Source organism: Arachis hypogaea, chromosome 14 (assembly GCF_003086295.3).
Source record: "Arachis hypogaea cultivar Tifrunner chromosome 14, arahy.Tifrunner.gnm2.J5K5, whole genome shotgun sequence".
NCBI lineage: Eukaryota > Viridiplantae > Streptophyta > Magnoliopsida > Fabales > Fabaceae > Arachis > Arachis hypogaea.
Genome location: NC_092049.1, coordinates 36,875,391 through 36,893,818, shown reverse-complemented (window position 1 = coordinate 36,893,818; position 18,428 = coordinate 36,875,391). Strand labels below are relative to the sequence as shown.

The window sequence follows — 18,428 nt, the reverse complement described above, 5'->3', positions numbered from 1 at the left end:
ACAACATCTAACCATCCATTTAATCATGTTTCCCACATATTATGCATTCTAATTTCAAGTACAACTCATATGCATTGCTTTCACCACTTACTTTGGGGCATTTTGTCCCCTTTTACTTATTTGCTCTTTTTCTCTTCTTTTTCTCCTTTATTTTTCTCTCTTTTTTTTATTTCATTTTTTTCTTTTTTTTCTTTTATTTTTCTCAATGCATATGATTAAAGTATTGAATGTATGAACATATTCTCAACATTCTTTCACATTTTCAGAAAATTCTAACATACTCAATTCTCAAACCAAATGTTTCCAAACTCACTTTTTCCCACACTTAAATCATAAGCATCTCACTAGTCTAAGCTAACCAAGGATTCAAATTAAGGAAATTATTGTTTTTCTGCTTAGAGTTAGTGGTGAGCTAAAGTAAAGAACAAAGGGGTAAAATAGGCTCAAAGTTGGTTTACAAGGGATAATAAAAAGGTTAAGGCCATATGGGTATGTAAGCTAAGTGAAACGAAGGCCTCAATCATATAAGTGCATGTATACATCAAACCATGGAAATATAGAATTAAGCAAGACAAAGATCACATTTTTTTGAGAGAAAAACACACATCAAAAATAAAATATTGGTTGAAAAATGCAACCAATTCAAATAGGCTCAAAATCTCACAGGTTTTGTGTGTTCGAGCTTTAAACCATGTTCCAGTATAATATCTCTTCAAACAAGTGTAACATTAAATTTTATTCAAATTAGTAAAATTTTCTAAAAATTTTCTTGAAAAAGAAAATATTACTTCAACCAAGTGGTAAAATATGCAAGAAAATCAAATAATCATGCAATCAAACATGCAAATGCAATAATGAACAAACAAATAAAATAAAAATTTTGGTGTTGAGTCAGGAAATAACTAACACATGGAGATCGGTATCGACCTCCCCACACTTAAAGATTGCACCGTCCTCGGTGCATGCTGAGATTTGCAGGTGGATGGGTTGTTTCAACTGTTGCTTTTCTCTAAGGATTGTGCAGATGGACTTGTCTATCTCCCCATGTAAAATGTCTTCCGCTTCCCTTCCGGGTGGCCATCCTGAAAGAAAAAGGGAAGAAGAGTAACCCAGAAATAGAGATAAGAAAATAAAAGAAGTATGGGTGGGTTAATGCCAAATGATAAGGGTCTCATTTACATGGTAGCTACAACATGCAAGTGAGAAAACAATAGAAGCACATGGCATACCAGTGGTGCAAAAATTTGCAACAATGGAGAAGAGAATGGGGAAGGAGAGATAATATAAATTCATGTCAATGCAAGAGTAATATAGATATAAAAGATTGGCATTGATTTAAATAATATTACTCAATAAGAATGAAACAAGTCACTAAGCACCAAGAAAATACCAGAAAAGATGTAACAGTTGAATAAGAACAATTGAACACCAATAATACTTTTATAAAAATATGCAATGAATGAAAGTATGCAAATAAATTAAATAAAATAGAATGGAAGTGAGAGAAAATAAGAAAGGAAGAAGATAGAATTAAGAAAAGATAAGAAGAATAAGGATTCGGAGAAGAAAAGATAAGAAAATTGGCACTAATCTGGATAGGTTGTGCGACGCTGGCGACGCGGTCGCGTGGGTGACGCGGTCGCGTGGTGCACAAATAAGGTTAGGCGACGCGGACGCGTGGGGCACGCGATCGCGTGACTTGATTTGTGCTAGTGGCGCGAGTGCAGCCTCGCGATCGCATAACTCTCTGTTTAAAACTCAGTATTGCCAAAATTCTGGGTGACGCGATCGCGTGGGTGAGGCTTGGGCTTCCCACACGATTCCAGCCCAACTCCAGCTCAACTTTCGGCCATGCACCCGGTTGACGTCGATTTCAGGTCACGCGGCCGCGTGGGTGACGCGGTCGCGTGGGAGGCCATTAATCCCATATGACGCGGTCGCGTGGGGTGATTTGTGCCATTGGCACGCCTCCAGCGCTGCTCCTACGTAACTTTCTGTTCAATTTATTATTCTCTCATCTCCTTGCGACGCGGACGCGTCGCTGATGCGGTCGCGTCGCGTGCTCACTTTTTTTTTTATAATCTGAAAAATGCAGAATGCAGTGTTAATATGAATGTGATGCAAAACTCCAGGTTCAATAAAATAAAATAAAACTCAAAAATAAATAAAACTAAAAAAATGAAAAAGGACGATCATACCATGGTGGGTTGTCTCCCACCTAGCACTTTTAGTTAGGGTCCTTAAGTTGGACATTTGGTGAGCTTCCTATTATGGTGGCTTATGCTTGTATTCATCCAGGAATCTGCACCAATATTTGTATTTCCAGTAACCTCCGGGGTCCCAAACTAGGCATGTAAAACCCTTGAGCAGCTTCAAAAAGATTCTTAGGCTCCCGGGGTAACAAGTGTCAGAGCAGATTCCAGGATCCCAAATCTTGCTTTTACACCCATCCTTGTCGGGATCTATATTTTTCCAGCCGGGTGAAAGGTGATCTGAATTCTCACTGCAGCGACCAAACAGCTTCCTAGACCCATTCAGTTGAGCTTTATACCAACCTTTGCGTTTGAACTTAAAGCTTCCAACCATGATGAACCTTGCTTGACAATTCTTATCACTGGCTATCTTCCTCTTACTCTTAATGCCACAAAGAGCTCTAAGTTGACCATCCATCTCTAGTAGCCCATATTCAAGTGGGATTAGAAAGCTATGGGATATGAATTTTGCCCACTTGAATGTTGTGAAGGATAATGGCAACTTAGGGGGAGGTATTTTTAATGAAATTGCGAGCTCCACTCCCTTGTGCTCTTTTCTGATAACTACCACCTCTTTGCAAGCTTCTTCAATTTCAACCTCTTCCTCTTGGTAGCTCTCTTTCAATTCAATCTCCTCTTCATTGCTTTCCAAGGGCATGGGAGGTTGTGCTTCTTCTTCTTGAATCTCCTTCTCTTGATCAACCTCTTCCAAGTCTTCAACTATGATATGCTTTGGAGGTTGTACACCCTCCTCAGCATCAATTACAACCGTCTTGGAAGGAGGCTCTATGTCTTGACTTTCCCATGGAGGTTTTGCATTTCCTAAGTCTTCAACCACTTCTTCTTCTTCTTGAACAATGACAGTTTCTTCTACTTGTTCTAGTATGAATTCATTCTCTGTCTTGTCCACTGGGGTTTCTGGTATCTCCTTCATGCTATGCTCTTCACTAGACTGTCCACATGGGGCTGTGGCTGATCCTTGTGTATTTAAGCGCCTAGAAGCCCATTGAATTAATGCTTGCCCCAGTTGTTGAGTGGTTGCCTGAAATCGATCCATTGTTTCCTTGAGACGATCCTTTGCCTCTTGATGCACTCGGTTTTCATAAATAGGATCATAATGCTCTTGGATTAATGGATATGGAGATGGTGAATATTGAAATGGTGGTTCTTGTGAGTAATTGAGTTGGAATTGGGGTGGTTCTATATATGGTTCATATGGCTCATAAGGTGGTTGGTATGGTGGTTGAGGGTTAGGGTCATATGGAGGTGAATGGCGGAAAGGGGCTTGTGAGTGTGGTGGTCCAAAGTTATGTTGAGGAAAGGGTTCATAGGCATATGGTGGTGGTTGTTGATAGTCTATTGGAGGTAGTTGTTGCCATGAGGGTTGATCAAATCCTTGTGGCTCCTCCCATCTTTGATTGTTCCAACCTTGATGCCTGTTCTCATTGTAATTTCTTCTTCCTGCAACATTATTGTAACTAGACTCATAGCCAAAGGGGTGAGAGTTCATAGTAGTAAATAAAAATTAAAAATGAAAATAAAAATAAATTTAAATTAAAAGGTTATTTAAATTTTGAATTTGAAAATTAAATTTTGAAATTTGAAATTTGATTTTTGAATAAAGATAAGATAAAAAATTTTAAAAATAAAAATCTGAAAATTTTTTTTTCGAAAAAAATTAATTAAAAATATTTTTGAATTTAATGAAGAAAGAGAAAAACAATAAAATGACACCCAAATTTCAAATTTTTAGATCAAAACGAAGAAAACAACTAAGAACAGTTTGAAGGTCAAGATGAACGTGAAGAACAACTTGAAGATCAAGATGAACACTAAGAACAAATTTTTTGAAAAATTTTTTTTTTAATAACTAAATAAAAACAAATAACCTCTTAATTTATGAAAAAGCAAAAATAAAAACAAAAATAAAAACAAATAAACAAGCAAAAATTAAAAAAAAAAGAAATATTTACAATAACCAATAATAAGGCACACGTTTGTAATTTCCCGGCAACGGCGCCATTTTGACGTTAGGATTTTTGCCAGTAAAGAATGTCATAAAAACAGTCGCGTTGTAGATATAGTCTCTAAACCGACAAAAATCCCTACGTACAAACGTTTTGGTTGTCACAAGTAACAAACCCCTAAATAAATTGATAATCGAAGTATTTAAACCTCGGGTCGTCTTCTCAAGGAATTGCAGGGAGGTATGTTCTTAGTATGTTGCACAAAAAGAATAAAATAAAATAGTAATAATAAACTCTTGGCAAGGTATGAAGACTGGAGGTCCTATCCCAGTTATCCTTATCAATTGTAATGAGAATTGGATTTTTCTCCCACTTTATTAACCTCTAACTATGAAGGTAAGTTAAGTGGATGAATTAATTCTTGAAGAATTCCAATTCTCAATCAACAATGAGTTTGATAACTCAAGAGTTACCAATTATTTAACCAAAGCCAAAAGGAAGAAAATGTGTAAGTTAAATTGAAAGCACTTATAAATAAAGCAAAGCAATCTTAAATCTGAAATACCTCAAATAATATTAAATAAAATATACATATCTTAACATGAAAAGTTCATAAGCCAATTGGGCAAAATAAATAAAAATAAAGAACCTGGGATTGAGAGTCACTCCTAAAACTAAGAGAAATCCTAAATCCTAATCCTAAGAGAGAGGAGAGAACCTCTCTCTCTAAAAACTACATCTACTCCTAAAATTGTAAATTGTGAGAGCCCCCTATGAATGGGTGCAGTCCCCACTTTATAGCCTCTAATCTGTGTTTTCTGGGCCGCAAACTGGCTCAGAAACAGTCCAGAATTCGCTGGTTTCGAATTTTTGCCACGCTGGATTTCCGTCACTGCGATGCGGCCGCATGGATCACGTGGTCGCGTTGCCTAGTGTCAGGGGAACTATAATATATTATATATCAAATTGAAGCCCCGGATGTTAGCTTTCCAATGCAATTGGAACCGCATTGTTTGGACCTCTGTAGCTAAAGTTATAACCGTTTGAGTGCAGAGAGGTCAGGCTGGACAGCTTAGCAATTTCTCCAACTTCTTGTATTCCTTCCACTTTTGCATGCTTCCTTTCTATCCTCCAAGCCATTCCTGCCTTATAATATCTGAAAACACTTAACACACATATTAAGGCATCTAATGGTAATAAGAGAGGATTAATAATAAGCAAATATAAGATCAAAGAAGCATGTTTTCAATCATAGCACAAAATTAAGAAGGCAAATGTAAAACCATGCAAATAATATGAATAAGTAGGTAAAGAGTAGATAAAATCCACTCAATTGAGCACAAGATAAACCATGAAATAGTGGTTTATCAGTGACGCAGAAACCAGACCCAAGAGCCTTAGTCTCAGCCTCCATAACCGCATACGCAATTGGAAGAATCTGGTTATTTGGGTCTCTTCCAACTGCAGTCAAAAGTTGTCCTCCTTTGGGGGTTTTCAAGAAGCACCCGTCCAGCCAAATGAACCTTCTACAGTGTTGAAAACTTTTCTTACAAGCATCAAAGCATACATATAGTCTTTGGAAAACACAATAGTTCATTAGCTCTGCGTTCTGTCTCTCTTGAGCAAAATCTGGTGATCGAATTACCTTCAGAATCACTGTGGAACCTGGGTTTGTTCTTAGGAGTTCATGGCAGTAGTCATTTATTCACTTGTACTGCTCCCTAAAGGCGCCCTGTATCTGACTCAAAGCCTCCTGTTTTGTCTTAGCTGCCATTGCCTTGGTAATGGTCAGGTTCCATTTTTTGTGAGCCCTTGCAACCAGCTCCTTCACCTTGATCTTTGGGTTGGATTCAATTTTCTTCTTAAACTGGCTACCCAACCATTTGCTGTGCATAATTCGAACCCGGTGTGTCTGCATACATGTATGTTGGAGATTCATGCTTCTTAGTTGCCAAGTGGATTCCTCACTGACCCTGTGTGCATATAACCAAAAGGGGCAGCCTTTCTAACAAACAGCCCGGACCCTCACCAAGTCACACTTCTTGAATTTAATGTTCCTAGCTGTGTAGACTGCATAGGCTGCCACTGTATCCTTGAACTCTTGCCGAGATTCATACAATGTGCCCACCTTTCATTGGTACTTTTCCATGTCCTTTTGAGTCTTATGCACTGGAAACCTCTGCCCTTCATCCTCAGCAGCATCCTCCCCATCATCAGCACCCGTCCCTACTCCTGAAATTACATGGTTGGTGCACGAAATTGTGATATCCAGGCTCGAACAATCCCTGGCAACGTGAGCAACTTGGTACGTGTAATCATGATTACACTTTAATTATGTAAAATTCATGGCTCTTTCTCTCCCTGGCAATGGCGCCAAGAACATGGTGCCAATACCATGGTTCACAACTTCGATACAACTAACCAGCAAGTGCACTGGGTCATCCAAGTAATACCTTACGTGAGTAAGGGTCGAATCCCACGGAGATTGTTGGTATGAAGCAAGCTATGGTCACCTTGAAAATCTCAGTTAGGCAGATATAAATTGATAATGGTGTTTTCGAATTTAATATAATAAAATAGGGATAGAAATACTTATGTAATTCATTGGTAGGAATTTCAGATAAGCGAATGGAGATGCTTTCGTTCCTCTGAATCTCTGCTTTCCTGCTATCTTCATCCAATCAGTTTTACTCCTTTCCATGGCTGGCTTTATGCAAGGGCATCACCGTTGTCAGTGGCTACATCCCCTCCTCTCAGTGAATAATATGCTCACGCACCCTGTCACGGCACGGCTATTCATCTGTCGGTTCTCGATCATGCTGGAATAGGATTCACCCTCCTTTTGCGTCTGTCACTAACGGCCAGCAATCGCGAGTTTGTAGCTCATCACAGTCATTCAATCATATTGAATCCTACTCGGAATACCACAGACAAGGTTTAGACTTTCCGGATTCTCTTGAATGCCGCCATCATTCTAGCTTACGCCACGAAGATTCCGATTAAGAGATCTAAGAGATATTCATTCTAGCTTATTTCATGTAGAACGGAAGTGTTTGTCAGGCACGTGTTCATAGGGGAGAATGGTGATGAGCGTCACACATAATCATCACCTTCATCACGTTCTTGGGTGCGAATGGATATCTTAGAAGCGAAATAAGATGAATTGAATAGAAAACAGTAGTACTTTGCATTAATCTTTGAGGAACAGCAGAGCTCCACACCTTAATCTAGGGAGTGTAGAAACTCTACCGTATGAAAATACATAAGTGAAGGTCCAGACATGGCCGAGATGGCCAGCCCCTCTGGTCTAAGAACAATGCGTTCAAAGATGCCTAATACAATAGTAAAAGGTCCTATTTATAATAAACTAGCTACTAGGGTTTACATGAGTAAGTAATTGATGCATAAATCCACTTCCGGAGCCCACTTGATGTGTGTTTGGGCTGAGCTTGAGTGTTGCACGTGTAGAGGTCTTTCTTGGAGTTGAACGCCAGCTTTTGTGCTAGTTTGGGCGTTCAACTCTGGTTTTGGCTCCTTTTCTGGCGCTGGACGCCAGATTTGGGTAGAAAGCTGGCGTTGAACGCCAGTTTACGTCGTCTATTCTTGGCCAAAGTATGGACTATTATATATTGCTGGAAAGCCCTGGAAGTCTACTTTCCAACGCAGTTGGAAGCGCGCCATTTTGAGTTCTTTAGCACCAGAAAATCCACTTTGAGTGCAGGGAGGTCAGAATCCAACAGCATCAGCAGTCCTTCTTCAACCTCTGAATCTGATTTCTGCTCAAGTCCCTTAATTTCAGCCAGAAAATACCTGAAATCACAGAAAAACACACAAACTCATAGTAAAGTCCAGAAATGTGAATTTAACATAAAAACTAATGAAAACATCCCTAAAAGTAACTGGATCCTACTAAAAACATACTAAAAACAATGTCAAAAAGCGTATAAATTATCCGCTCATCACAACACCAAACTTAAATTGTTGCTTGTCCCCAAGCAACTGAAAATCAAATAGGATAAAAAGAAGAGAATATACTATAAATTCCAAACTATCAATGAAACATAGCTTTAATCAAATGAGCGGGACTTATAGCTTTTTGCCTCTTGAATAGTTTTGGCATCTCATTTTATCCATTGAGGTTCAGAATGATTGGCATCTATAGGAACTCAGAGTTCAGATAGTGTTATTGATTCTCTTAGTTCAGTATGATGATTCTTGAACACAGCTTCTTTATGAGTCTTGGCCGTGGCCCTAAGCACTTTGTTTTCCAGTATTACCACCGGATACATAAATGCCACAGACACATAATTGGGTGAACCTTTTCAGATTGTGACTCAGCTTTGCTAAAGTCCCCAATTAGAGGTGTCCAGGGTTCTTAAGCACACTCTTTTTTTGCTTTGGACCTTGACTTTAACCGCTCAGTCTCAAGTTTTCACTTGACACCTACACGCCACAAGCACATGGTTAGGGACAGCTTGGTTTAGCCGCTTAGACCAGGATTTTATTCCTTTTAGGCCCTCCTATCCACTGATGCTCAAAGCCTTGGGATCCTTTTTATTGCCCTTGCCTTTTGGTTTCAAGGGTTATTGGCTTTTTGCTCTTGCCTCTTGGTTTTAAGAGCTTTTGGCTTTTTCTGCTTGCTTTTCTTTCTATTATTTTTTTTCGCCTATTTTTTTTTCTGCAAGCTTTATTCTTTGCTGCTTTTTCTTGCTTCAAGAATCATTTTTATGATTTTTCAGATTATCAAATAACATGTCTCCTAGTCATCATTCTTTCAAGAACCAACATATTTAACATTCTTAAACAATAACTTCAAAAGACATATGCACTGTTCAAGCATACATTCAGAAAACAAGAAGCATTGTCACCACATCAATATAATTAAGCTAAGTTCAAGGATAAATTCGAAACTCATGTACTTCTTGTTCTTTTGAATTAAAACATTTTTTTATTTAAGAGAGGTGATGGATTCATAGGATATCTATAACTTTAAGACATAGTTACTACTACTAATGATCATGTAATGAAGACACAAACATAGATAGGCACATAACATAGAAAACGAAAAACAGAAGAAAGAAGAACAAGGAATGAATCCACCTTAGTGATGGTGGCGTTTCCTTCTTGAGGAACCAATGATGTCCTTGAGCTCTTCTATGTCTCTTCCTTGTCTTTGTTGCTCCTCCCTCATTGCTTTTTGATCTTCTCTTATTTCATGAAGCATGATGGAGTGCTCTTGATGTTCCACCCTTAGTTGTCCCATATTGGAACTCAATTCTCCTAGGGAGGTGTTGATTTGCTCCCAATAATTTTGTGGAGGAAAGTGCATTTGAGGCATCTCAGGGATCTCATGGAAATGAGCTTCTTGTGCCTCTTGAGCTCCATGACTGGGCTCTCTTGCTTGCTCCATCTTCTTCTTAGTGATGGGCTTGTCCTCTTTAATGAGGATATCTCCCTCTATGTCAATTCCAGCTGAATTGCATAGGTGGCAAATGAGGTGAGGAAAGGCTAACCTTGCCATAGTGGAAGACTTGTTAGCCACCTTGTAGAGTTCTTGAGGTATAATCTTCCATTGAGCTCCTTCTACACATATGTCCATAAGGACTTGGTCCAACCTTTGATCAAAGTTGACCCTTCTAGTGTAGGGGCGTTCATCTCCTTGCATCATGGGCAAGTTAAACGCCAACCTCACATTTTCCGGACTAAAATCCAAGTATTTTCCCCAAACCATTGTAACATAGTTCTTTGGATCCGGGTTCTTACTTTGATCATGGTTCTTGGTGATCCATGCATTAGCATAGAACTCTTGAACCATTAGGATGCCGACTTGTTGGATGGGATTTGTTAGAACTTCCCAACCTCTTCTTTGAATTTCATGTCGGATCTCCGGATACTCATTTCTTTTGAGTTTGAAAGGGACCTCAGGGATCACCTTCTTCTTGGCCACAACATCATAGAAGTAGTCTTGATGGGCTTTGGAGATGAACCTTTCCATCTCCCATGACTCAGATGTGGAAGCTCTTGTCTTCCCTTTCCCCTTTCTAGAGGATTCTCCGGTCTTAGGTGCCATCAATGGTAATGGAAAATCAAAAAGCTTATGCTTTTACCGCACCAAACTTAGAATATTGCTCGCCCTCGAGCAATAAACAAAAGAATAGAAGAAGAAGAAGAAGAAATATGGAGAGGGAGAGGGAGATTGGTTTCGGCCAAGAGGAGTGTAGAGGGGTGTGTTGTGTGAATTTGATGAAGAATGGAGGGCTTTATATAGGGAAGGGGTGGGGGGAACGGTTTCGGCCATATGGGTGGGTTTGGGTGGGAAATTGGTTTTGAAATTTTGAAGGTAGGTGGAGTTTATGAGGTAGGCTTATGGGGAAGAGTGGATGGATGTGAGTGGTGAAGAGGTGATGGGGAAGAGAGTTTGAGGTGATTGGTGAAGGGTTTTTGGGGAAGAGTGTTTATGGGGTTGTGTGAAAGAGAGTGGTGAGAAGAAGTGAGTGGAGGTAGGTGGGGATCCTGTGGGGTCCACAGGTCCTGAGTGGATCCTGTGGGGTCCACAGATCCTGAGGTGTTCAAGGATTTACATCCCTGTACCCATTAGGCATGTAAAAATGCCTTTGCACACAACTCTGGGCGTTCAGCGCCAGGTTGGTGGCCATTTTGGGCGTTCAACGCCCATTTGTGTGCCATTTTTGGCGTTGAACGCCAGAACCATGCCTGTTCTGGCGTTCAGCGCCCAGAAGCTGCCCATTTTGGGCGTTCAGCGCCAGCACCATGCTCTGTTCTAGCGCTGAACGCCAGACAGATGCTCCTCCAGGGTGTGATTTTTCTTCTGCTGTTTTTGATTCTGTTTTCAATTTTTATATTTATTTTGTGACTTCACATGATCATAAACCTATAAAGACATATAACTAAGAAAAATATAGTTAGATAAATAAAAATTGGGTTGCCTCCCAATAAGCGCTTCTTTAATGTCAATAGCTTGATAGTGGGCTCTCATGGAGCCTCACAGGTGTGCAGAGCTTTGTTGAGACTCCCCAACACCAAACTTAGAGTTTGGATATGGGAGTTCAACACCAAACTTAGAGTTTGGCTGTGGCCTCCCAACACCAAACTTAGAGTTTGACTGTGGGGGCTTGGGTTGACTCTGCTTTGAGAGAAGCTTTTCATGCTTCCTCTCCATGATTGTAGAAGGAGATCCTTGAGTTTTGAACACAAGGGAGTTCTCATTCCATTGAAGGACTATTTCACCTCTGTCAACATCAATCACAGCTCTTGCTGTGGCCAGGAAAGGTCTTCCTAGGATGATGGATTCATCCTCTTCCTTTCCAGTATCCAGGACTATGAAATCAGCAGGGATGTAAAGGCCTTCAACCTTTACTAACACGTCCTCTACTTGTCCATAAGCCTGCTTTCTTGAACTGTTTGCCATCTCTAATGAGATTTTAGCAGCTTGCACCCCATAGATTCCCAGTTTCTCTATTACAGAGAGGGGCATGAGGTTTATTCCTGAACCAAGGTCACATAGAGCCTTAAAGATCATGGTGCCTATGGTACAGGGTATTATGAACTTTCCAAGATCCTGTCTCTTCTGAGGCAATGTCAGTTGATCCAGATCACTTAGTTCATTGATGAACAAGGGAGGTTCAACTTCCCAAGTATCAATGCCAAATAATTTGGCATTCAGCTTCATGATTGCACCAAGAAACTTGGCAGTTTGCTCTTCAGTAACATCCTCATTCTCTTCAGAAGAGGAATACTCATCAGAGCTCATGAAGGGCATAAGGAGGTTCAATGGAATCTCTATGGTCTCTAGATGAGTCTCAGATTCCTTTGGTTCCTCAGAGAGAAGCTCCTTATTGGTCACTGGACGTCCCAGGAGGTCTTCCTCCTTGGGATTCACGTCCTCCTCTCCCTCATTGGGTTCGGCCATTTTGCTTATGTCAATGGCCTTGCACTCTCCTTTTGGATTCTCTTCTGTATTGCTAGGGAGAGTACTGGGAGGGATTTCAGTGATCCTTTTACTCAGCTGGCCCACTTGTGCTTCCAAATTTCTAATGGAAGACCTTGTTTCATTCATGAAACTTACAGTGGCCTTAGATAGATCAGAGACTAAGTTTGCTAAATTAGAAGTATTTTGTTCAGAGTTCTCTGTCTGTTGCTGAGTGGATGATGGAAAAGGTTTATTATTGTTAAACCTGTTTCTTCCACCATTATTAAAGCCTTGTTGAGGCTTTTGATCCTTCCATGAGAAATTTGGATGATTTCTCCATGATGAGTTATAGGTGTTTCCATAAGGTTCACCTAAGTAATTCACCTCTGCCATTGCAGGGTTCTCAGGATCATAAGCTTCTTCTTCAGAAGATGCCTCTTGAGTACTGTTGGATGTAGCTTGCATTCCATTCAGACTCTGAGAAATCATATTGACTTGCTGAGTCAATATTTTATTCTGAGCCAATATGGCATTCAGAGTATCAACTTCAAGAACTCCCTTCTTCATAGGCGTCCCATTGCTCACAGGATTCCTTTCAGAAGTGTACATGAACTGGTTATTTGCAACCATGTCAATGAGTTCTTGAGCTTCTGCAGGCGTTTTCTTTAGGTGTCTAGTGACATCTTTGATAGCTCAGATAAACCATCATAGAATATATCCAGGATGGTCCATTCTGAAAGCATGTCAGAAGGACACTTTTTGGTCAACTGTTTGTATCTTTCCCAAGCTTCATAGAGGGATTCACCTTTTTTCTGTCTGAAGGTTTGAACATCAGCTCTAAGCTTGCTCAGCTTTTGAGGAGGAAAGTACTTGGCTAAGAAAGCCGTGACCAGCTTATCCCAAGAGTTCAGGCTGTCTTTGGGTTGAGAATCCAACCATAATCTAGCTTTGTCTCTTACAGCAAAAGGGAAAAGCATGAGCCTGTAGACTTCAGGATCTACTCCATTAGTCTTAACAGTATCACATATCTGCAAGAATTCAGTTAAGAACTGAAAAGGATCTTCAGATGGAAGTCCATGAAACTTGCAGTTCTGCTGCATCAGAGAAACTAATTGAGGTTTCAGCTCAAAGTTGTTTGCTCCAATGGCAGGAATGGAGATGCTTCTTCCATGTAAATTGGAATTAGGTGCAGTAAAGTCACCAAGCATCTTCCTTACATTATTATTATTTTCGGCTGCCATCTCCTCTTCCTGTTCGAAAATTTCTGAAAGGTTATCTCTGGATTGTTGTAATTTAGCTTCTCTTAATTTTCTCTTCAGAGTCCTTTCAAGTTCTGGATCTGCTTCAACAAGAATGTTCTTGTCCTTGCTCCTGCTCATATGACAAAGAAGAGGGCACAGAAAAATAATAATAATAATAATATGGATCCTTTATACCACAGTATAGGGATCCCTGTGTGAGTAGAAGAAGAGGGGGAGACAAAGAATGTAATGTAATGGAAGAAACACAACTGTGAGGATGGCAGAGATGTGAGATGAGATGTTAGTAGATGAATAAATAAATAGAATAAGATGAGAGAGAAGGAATTTTCGAAAATAGTTTTTGAAAAAGAGTTAGTGATTTTTTGAAAATAGTTTTTGAAAAATGTTAGTAATTTTCGAAAATTAAGATTTAAAAATTAAAAATTAAAATAATTAATAAATTAAAAAGAAATTTTGAAAAAGGGGAAAGATATTTTCGAAAATGAGAGAGAGAGAGTTAGTTAGGTAGTTTTGAAAAAGTTAAGAAACAAACAAAAAGTTAGTTAGTTAGTTGGAACAAATTTGAAAAGATAAGAAGTTAGGAAGTTTGAGAAGATATTTTGAAATCAAAATTTTTTGAAAAAGATAAGAAGATATTTTTGAAAAGATATGATTGAAATTGTTTTTGAAAAAGATTTAATTTTTAAAATCACAATTAATGACTTGATTCATAAGAAATCACTAGATATGATTCTAGAACTTAAAGTTTGAACCTTTCTTAACAAGTAAGTAACAAACTTGAAATTTTTGAATCAAAACATTAATTGCTATTGTTATTTTCGAAAATTTAGTATAAAAATAAGAAAAAGATTTTTGAAAAATATTTTTAGAATTTTCGAAAATAACTAAGAATTTTGAAAAAGATTTGACTTTTGAAAAAGATAAAATTTTCAAATTGAAAATTTGATTTGACTCATAAGAAACAAATTGATTTAAAAATTTTTGAAAAAGTCAATCCAAATTTTTGAATTTGATGAGAGAAAAAGGGAAAGATATTTTTTTGATTTTTTGAATTTTTATGATGAAAGGGAAAAACAAGAAAAATGATGCAATGCATGAGAATTTTAGATCAAAACATGTGATGCATGCAAGAATGCTATGAATGTCAAGATGAACACCAAGAACACTATGAAGATCATGATGAACACCAAGAACATATTTTTGAAAAATTTTTAATGCAAGGAAAACATGCAAGACACCAAACTTAGAATTCTTTAATGCTTAGACACTAAGAATTCAAGAATGCATATGAAAAACAAGAAAAGACACAAAACATGCAAATACAAAGATCAAACAAGAAGACTTACCAAGAACAACTTGAAGATAATGAAGAACACTATGAATGCATGAAATTTTCGAAAAATGCAAGATGCACATGCAAATGACACCAAACTTATAACATGATTCAAGACTCAAACAAGAAACACAAAAAATATTTTTGATTTTTATGATTTTCTAATTTTTTTTGTATTTTAGATTTTTTTTCGAAAATTTTTGTGAAAAATAAAAATAAGGATTCCAAAATTTTTAATATGAATTCCAGGAATCTTGCATTCTTAGTCTAAAGCTTCGGTCCAGGAATTAGACATGGCTCACTAGCCAGCCAAGCTTTCAAAGAAAGCTCCAGTCCAAAACACTAGACATGGCCAATGGCCAGCCAAGCTTCAGCATTTAACACCAGAGTATATTGCTCTTGATAACAAATTGCAAGCCTCAGTCCAAATAAATTTAGACATGGCTTTACAGCCAGCCAGGCTTTACATGCTTCATGAAACACTAGAATTCATTCTTAAAAATTTTGAATCTAAAATTTTTCGAAAACAAAAGAAAAATTTTTGAAAACAAAACAAAAGAAAATTACCTAATCTGAGCAACAGGATGAACCGTCAGTTGTCCAAACTTAAACAATCCCCGGCAACGGCGCCAAAAACTTGGTGCACGAAATTGTGATATCCAGGCTCGAACAATCCCTGGCAACGTGAGCAACTTGGTACGTGTAATCGTGATTACACTTTAATTATGTAAAATTCATGGCTCTTTCTCTCCCTGGCAATGGCGTCAAGAACATGGTGCCAATACCATGGTTCACAACTTCGATACAACTAACCAGCAAGTGCACTGGGTCATCCAAGTAATACCTTACGTGAGTAAGGGTCGAATCCCACGGAGATTGTTGGTATGAAGCAAGCTATGGTCACCTTGCAAATCTCAGTTAGGCAGATATAAATTGATAATGGTGTTTTCGAATTTAATATAATAAAATAGGGATAGAAATACTTATGTAATTCATTGGTAGGAATTTCAGATAAGCGAATGGAGATGCTTTCGTTCCTCTGAATCTCTGCTTTCCTGCTATCTTCATCTAATCAGTCTTACTCCTTTCCATGGCTGGCTTTATGCAAGGGCATCACCGTTGTCAGTGGTTACATCCCCTCCTCTCAGTGAATAATATGCTCACGCACCCTGTCACGGCACGGCTATTCATCTGTCGATTCTCGATCATGCTGGAATAGGATTCACCCTCCTTTTGCGTCTGTCACTAACGCCCAGCAATCGCGAGTTTGAAGCTCGTCACAATCATTCAATCATTGAATCCTACTCGGAATACCACAGACAAGGTTTAGACTTTCCGGATTCTCTTGAATGCCGCCATCATTCTAGCTTACGCCACGAAGATTCCGATTAAGAGATCTAAGAGATATTCATTCTAGCTTATTTCATGTAGAACGGAAGTGTTTGTCAGGCACGTGTTCATAGGGGAGAATGATGATGAGCGTCACAAATAATCATCACCTTCATCACGTTCTTGGGTGCGAATGGATATCTTAGAAGCGAAATAAGATGAATTGAATAGAAAACAGTAGTACTTTGCATTAATCTTTGAGGAACAGCAGAGCTCCACACCTTAATCTAGGGAGTGTAGAAACTCCACCGTATGAAAATACATAAGTGAAGGTCCAGGCATGGCCGAGATGGCCAGCCCCTCTGGTCTAAGAACAATGCATTCAAAGATGCCTAATACAATAGTAAAAGGTCCTATTTATAATAAACTAGCTACTAGGGTTTACATGAGTAAGTAATTGATGCATAAATCCACTTCCGGGGCCCACTTGATGTGTGTTTGGGCTGAGCTTGAGTGTTGCACGTTTAGAGGTCTTTCTTGGAGTTGAACGCCAGCTTTTGTGCCAGTTTGGGCGTTCAACTCTGGTTTTGGCTCCTTTTCTGGCGCTGGACGCCAGATTTGGGTAGAAAGCTGGCGTTGAACGCCAGTTTATGTCATCTATTCTTGGCCAAAGTATGGACTATTATATATTGCTGGAAAGCCCTGGAAGTCTACTTTCCAACGCAGTTGGAAGCGCGCCATTTTGAGTTCTTTAGCTCCAGAAAATCCACTTTGAGTGCAGGGAGGTCAGAATCCAACAGCATCAGCAGTCCTTCTTCATCCTCTGAATCTGATTTCTGCTCAAGTCCCTCAATTTCAGCCAGAAAATACCTGAAATCACAGAAAAACACACAAACTCATAGTAAAGTCCAGAAATGTGAATTTAACATAAAAACTAATGAAAACATCCCTAAAAGTAACTAGATCCTACTAAAAACATACTAAAAACAATGTCAAAAAGCGTATAAATTATTCGCTCATCAATGGTCCTGCTCCAATTCATCACTGTCAACTGCATCCTTATCATCGAAATCACTTGTGACAACCTTTTTGCCCTTCTCTGCATTACAGTCCTTCGGCACAGCATTATCTTCACCGAATCCACTTTCATAGTCGTAGACCTCATCACTGTCAGTGAAGTGGATGTCTTCTATACTATTTTTCTCTTTATTAGATGGTAAGTATGTTGGGTCATCACTGTCTTCGCCACTGGTAACATTGTCACTATCCGCCTCATGTCCCTCTTGGCCTAATTCCACTCCACTATGCTTATTCTCGCATTCGGCTTCACCAGTAACCCTCGCTCCATCACTCTTTTGTATACACTCTAATCGCTCAGGTGTTTGAGGTTCGATTCTCTCAATCCTCTACTAATCTTGCTTTCTAAGGCTTGCTCTTCTTCTACCAATCAACAAAAGTTTAATGCACAAATACACAAATCAAGAGGTCTTTTAAGGGTTGTAATGGGGTTAGGGTCAAGGTAGGATTGTATTTGGTCAAGTGGACTAAAATTTGAATCCTTAATTAACTTAAACTTTTCCCACCTAACTTAAGACAATCCATGTAATCAAAGTACAAAACCTAACTATCCATTAACCGTGTTTTCCACATATTCATGCATCCTGATTCGAGTGCAGTTCATATGCCTTGCTATCACCATTTACTTTGGGGCATTTTGTCCCCTTTTATTATTTGCTCTCTTTCTTTTCTTTTTCTCCTTTATTTTTTTTCTTTTTCTCTTTTTTTTTCATAATTTTTCTTTTTTTTCTTTTCTTAAGGCATATGATTAAGGTATTAAATGCATGAACATATTCTCAACATTCTTTCACATTTTCAGAAAATTCTAACATACTCAATTCTCAAACCAAATGTTTCCAAACCCAATTTCCCCACACTTAAATCATAAGCACTCTCACTAGTCTAAACTAACCAAGGATTCAAATTAAGGACATTATTATTTTCCGCTTAGAGTTAATGATGAGCTAAAGTACAGAATAAAAGGGGTAAAATAGGCTCAAATTGGTTTGCAAAGGATAATGAAAGGTTAAGGCCATATGGATATGTAAGCTCAGTGAAACAAATGCCTCAATCATATAAGTGCATGCATACATCAAACAATGGAAATATAGAATCAAGCAAGACAAATATCACAATTTTAGAGAGAACAACACACACCAAAAATAAAATATTGGTTGATAAGATGCAACTAATCAATTAGGCACAAAATCTCACTGGTTTTGTGTGTTCGAGCTCTAAACCATGTTTCAATATAATATTTCTTCAAACAAGTTCAATAAAAATTTTAAATTTAAATTA

At 38.5% G+C, this 18,428-nt stretch overlaps 1 non-coding gene across 1 annotated transcript; it reads left to right on the top strand.

The window, feature by feature from the left end:
- The first annotated feature begins 12,886 nt into the window (after positions 1-12,886).
- Positions 12,887-12,994, top strand: LOC112745678 (small nucleolar RNA R71). The gene has a single exon (XR_003173593.1). It is a non-coding gene; the product is annotated as a small nucleolar RNA R71 (small nucleolar RNA).
- The last annotated feature ends 5,434 nt before the right edge of the window (positions 12,995-18,428 follow it).